This window comes from Schistocerca gregaria, unplaced genomic scaffold, assembly GCF_023897955.1.
Source record: "Schistocerca gregaria isolate iqSchGreg1 unplaced genomic scaffold, iqSchGreg1.2 ptg000640l, whole genome shotgun sequence".
NCBI classification, from domain to species: domain Eukaryota; kingdom Metazoa; phylum Arthropoda; class Insecta; order Orthoptera; family Acrididae; genus Schistocerca; species Schistocerca gregaria.
In genome coordinates, this window is record NW_026062026.1 from 270,001 (window position 1) to 275,000 (window position 5,000).

The 5,000-nt window shown below is 53.6% G+C and overlaps 1 non-coding gene across 1 annotated transcript in view; it reads left to right on the forward strand.

Moving 5' to 3' along the window:
- Window positions 1-3,349: 3,349 nt before the first annotated feature.
- LOC126317755 (small subunit ribosomal RNA) overlaps window positions 3,350-5,000 on the forward strand; it is a 1,893-nt gene continuing 242 nt past the window's right edge. Inside the window, exon 1 of the ribosomal RNA XR_007556883.1 lies at window positions 3,350-5,000. This exon is cut by the window's right edge and continues 242 nt beyond it. This is a non-coding gene — a ribosomal RNA (small subunit ribosomal RNA).

Genomic DNA, 5,000 nt, shown 5'->3' on the forward strand with positions numbered 1-5,000 from the left:
CACACCCCTTATAAAGGCATCGAACCAACCCACCACCTGACACCAGCCAAACGTACATCCTGATTTGACACATCTCTGGCAACCTAACCCACGTTGGCCCTTAACCTAACCCACGTTGGCCCTTAACCTAACCCACGTTGGCCCTTAACCTAACCCACGTTGGCCCTTAACCTAACCCACGTTGGCCCTTAACCTAACCCACATTGGCCCTTAACCTAACCCACGTTGGCCCTTAACCTAACCCACGTTGGCCCTTAACCTAACCCACGTTGGCCCTTAACCTAACCCACGTTGGCCCTTAACCTAACCCACATTGGCCCTTAACCTAACCCACGTTGGCCCTTAACCTTACCCACGTTGGCCCCTAACCTTACCCACGTTGGCCCTTAACCTAACCCACGTTGGCCCTTAACCTAACCCACGTTGGCCCTTAACCTAACCCACGTTGGCCCTTAACCTAACCCACGTTGGCCCTTAACCTAACCCACGTTGGCCCTTAACCTAACCCACGTTGGCCCTTAACCTAACCCACGTTGGCCCTTAACCTAACCCACGTTGGCCCTTAACCTAACCCACGTTGGCCCTTAACCTAACCCACGTTGGCCCTTAACCTAACCCACGTTGGCCCCTAACCTAACCCACGTTGGCCCCTAACCTAACCCACGTTGGCCCCTAACCTAACCCACGTTGGCCCCTAACCTAACCCACGTTGGCCCCTAACCTAACCCACGTTGGCCCCTAACCTAACCCACGCTGCACCTTAACCTAAGTTACGCTGCACCTTAACCTAAGTTACGCTGCACCTTAACCTAAGTTACGCTGCACCTTAACCTAAGTTACGCTGCACCTTAACCTAAGTTACGCTGCACCTTAACCTAAGTTACGCTGCACCTTAACCTAACTTACGCTGCACCTTAACCTAAGTTACACTGCACCTTAACCTAAGTTACACTGCACCTTAACCTAAGTTACACTGCACCTTAACCTAAGTTACACTGCACCTTAACCTAAGTTACACTGCACCTTAACCTAAGTTGCACTGCACCTTAACCTAAGTTACACTGCACCTTAACCTAAGTTACACTGCACCTTAACCTAAGTTACACTGCACCTTAACCTAAGTTACACTGCACCTTAACCTAAGTTACACTGCACCTTAACCTAAGTTACACTGCACCTTAACCTAAGTTACACTGCACCTTAACCTAAGTTACACTGCACCTTAACCTAAGTTACACTGCACCTTAACCTAAGTTACACTGCACCTTAACCTAAGTTACACTGCACCTTAACCTAAGTTACACTGCACCTTAACCTAAGTTACACTGCACCTTAACCTAACTTACACTGCACCTTAACCTAACTTACACTGCACCTTAACCTAAGTTACACTGCACCTTAACCTAAGTTACACTGCACCTTAACCTAACTTACACTGCACCTTAACCTAACTTACACTGCACCTTAACCTAACTTACACTGCACCTTAACCTAACTTACACTGCACCTTAACTGTCACATGTAACGTCACAGGAATGTAGCTTTGCCTAACAGCAACCCTCTGAACATAGTTCACTGCTTGGATCCTCTGGTGTCATGTGTATTTCTTGATGCCATGGTGCGTACCCTCACATAAAGGTCTTTCGAGTGTTGCGTACTTTCTACACAGTCCCGCTAACCACTGGAAGGGTGTACCGCTACAGAACGAATATCGCCCTCCCCTCCTGCCCTTCCAAGCTGGTCGGTCAGGCGTTTGTTTGTGAAATGAGCCTTGCAGCTGTTCAGTTGCATTCGGTTGTCGATGCAGTCAGTGTACGTTGTGGTACGGCCTGTGTGGACTGTCCGCTGATGTACGCGTAACCCACACTGATCATCCGTCGTTACGTACTGAGTGACATAATGTGGCACATGCTTGACCGTACACCGGCTGCGCCCTACAATGGCGAATCATAAGGGCCATATGTTGTGCACGATGCTACTTGTCTCGTCTCCCCATTACAGCGAGATTGCACTGTTGTACGCCGTACAGACATGTGGTAAGTAGGTACGGACGAAAGTATTGCATGTTGGCCCCCCCCCCCCTCCTCCCTCTGCCGGGAATCAGCGTGAGCCGTCTGTTGATGTAGCGACGAGGGTTTTCCTATTTAATCGTATTGCCCCACACAACATGATAGCACGGTGGACCGCGTTCCACATCTGCGACATGCTACAGAGGCCGGTTGACAGTCGACCGCGCAAGGGACATTGCACACGTGCGCGGACCATCTTCCACGTGTTCTCTCGTGTACATGCCGCAGTGTGTATGTGGGCTGATGTAGCGTGTCGTGACACATAACATGCAGGCATGCCAGAATCGTAGATTTCGCAAATGTAGATTGACGTATACGTTTGCTGCCAAAGATCCGCAAATGAACTGGAAATCAGTTGTTGAGCGGTTGTTCGCGCTGCAGGTGCATCGGTGATAGCGACGATCGGTACATCTGTGAACCGGTTGTTTCGGCGGTACCCGCCATGCCCCCGAACCTTAGTTGGCCATGTGGGTATGAAGCGATACGAGGCTGTGGCTTGGCGGGACAGTCCCCGGCCGGTGAGGGGGGGCCGCCCGGCGTGCTGGCCGCGCGCTGCGTGAGCGCACGCACTACAGCCGGCTGGTGGGGGGCGCCCAGTGGCAGGAGCGCCGGCCGACGGGCCCGGCTGGCGTCCCAGCTATGCGCCGGCGCACCCTGCGCGCGGCGCCAGGCGGCCAAAGTGGGTTCTGCCGAGCCCGGTGCGAAGCGCGGTGGACATCTGCAGTGTGCTGGTCCGATTGTGGACTGTGTGCGTTGAGGATGCGCCGCCGCCCGGCACTCGGCGTCGCGACGCCGTCTGCTGCTCGGTCGCCCCCAGCGGTTCTCGCAGGTGGTTTGTATCGCAGCTCTGCGGACGTGTTGGCGCGTGCGCTGTGCTGGGAGAGTTCGCTTCTGCACCCAAGTGGGGCTTTGCCCTTCTGTGGCGCTGGCGTTGGAGCTGCCGGTCACCGTAGGTGGCGCGTGTTGTTTCCCGCCGGCAATGCCACGACAGCACGCTCCCGGGCCTCTGTCGGCAGCGGCAAGCTCAGTTGGGAGCACGGGTGTTCGCACTGAAAGCGTCTACTCGCCTATCTCCGGGCGATTGCGCCTCTCTCGAACCCGACCAAGTACTTAGGACGGCGCTGCGCGCCGCCGGGACCTGAGAGGGTTTCGAGGTGTATCGTGCAGGGGAGCTCAGCCTCCTCCTGTTTGCAGAATAATTGAGCGGACGCTTGCGTGTTCGCGCGGGCCCTCGGGACACACTCCCGGGCGGCCGGCTGCTCAGCTCTCGTTGACGCAGCTCCCTGGTTGATCCTGCCAGTAGTCATATGCTTGTCTCAAAGATTAAGCCATGCATGTCTCAGTACAAGCCGCATTAAGGTGAAACCGCGAATGGCTCATTAAATCAGTTATGGTTCCTTAGATCGTACCCACGTTACTTGGATAACTGTGGTAATTCTAGAGCTAATACATGCAAACAGAGTCCCGACCAGAGATGGAAGGGACGCTTTTATTAGATCAAAACCAATCGGATTGGCTCGTCTGGTCCGTTTGCCTTGGTGACTCTGAATAACTTTGGGCTGATCGCACGGTCCTCGTACCGGCGACGCATCTTTCAAATGTCTGCCTTATCAACTGTCGATGGTAGGTTCTGCGCCTACCATGGTTGTAACGGGTAACGGGGAATCAGGGTTCGATTCCGGAGAGGGAGCCTGAGAAACGGCTACCACATCCAAGGAAGGCAGCAGGCGCGCAAATTACCCACTCCCGGCACGGGGAGGTAGTGACGAAAAATAACGATACGGGACTCATCCGAGGCCCCGTAATCGGAATGAGTACACTTTAAATCCTTTAACGAGTATCTATTGGAGGGCAAGTCTGGTGCCAGCAGCCGCGGTAATTCCAGCTCCAATAGCGTATATTAAAGTTGTTGCGGTTAAAAAGCTCGTAGTTGGATTTGTGTCCCACGCTGTTGGTTCACCGCCCGTCGGTGTTTAACTGGCATGTATCGTGGGACGTCCTGCCGGTGGGGCGAGCCGAAGGCGTGCTTGCGCGTCCCGAGGCGGACCCCGTTGAAATCCTACCAGGGTGCTCTTAGTTGAGTGTCTCGGTGGGCCGGCACGTTTACTTTGAACAAATTAGAGTGCTTAAAGCAGGCAAGCCCGCCTGAATACTGTGTGCATGGAATAATGGAATAGGACCTCGGTTCTATTTTGTTGGTTTTCGGAACCCGAGGTAATGATTAATAGGGACAGGCGGGGGCATTCGTATTGCGACGTTAGAGGTGAAATTCTTGGATCGTCGCAAGACGAACAGAAGCGAAAGCATTTGCCAAGTATGTTTTCATTAATCAAGAACGAAAGTTAGAGGTTCGAAGGCGATCAGATACCGCCCTAGTTCTAACCATAAACGATGCCAGCCAGCGATCCGCCGCAGTTCCTCCGATGACTCGGCGGGCAGCCTCCGGGAAACCAAAGCTTTTGGGTTCCGGGGGAAGTATGGTTGCAAAGCTGAAACTTAAAGGAATTGACGGAAGGGCACCACCAGGAGTGGAGCCTGCGGCTTAATTTGACTCAACACGGGAAACCTCACCAGGCCCGGACACCGGAAGGATTGACAGATTGATAGCTCTTTCTTGATTCGGTGGGTGGTGGTGCATGGCCGTTCTTAGTTGGTGGAGCGATTTGTCTGGTTAATTCCGATAACGAACGAGACTCTAGCCTGCTAACTAGTCGCGTGACATCCTTCGTGCTGTCAGCGATTACTTTTCTTCTTAGAGGGACAGGCGGCTTCTAGCCGCACGAGATTGAGCAATAACAGGTCTGTGATGCCCTTAGATGTTCTGGGCCGCACGCGCGCTACACTGAAGGAATCAGCGTGTCTTCCTAGGCCGAAAGGTCGGGGTAACCCGCTGAACCTCCTTCGTGCTAGGGATTGGGGCTTGCAATTGTT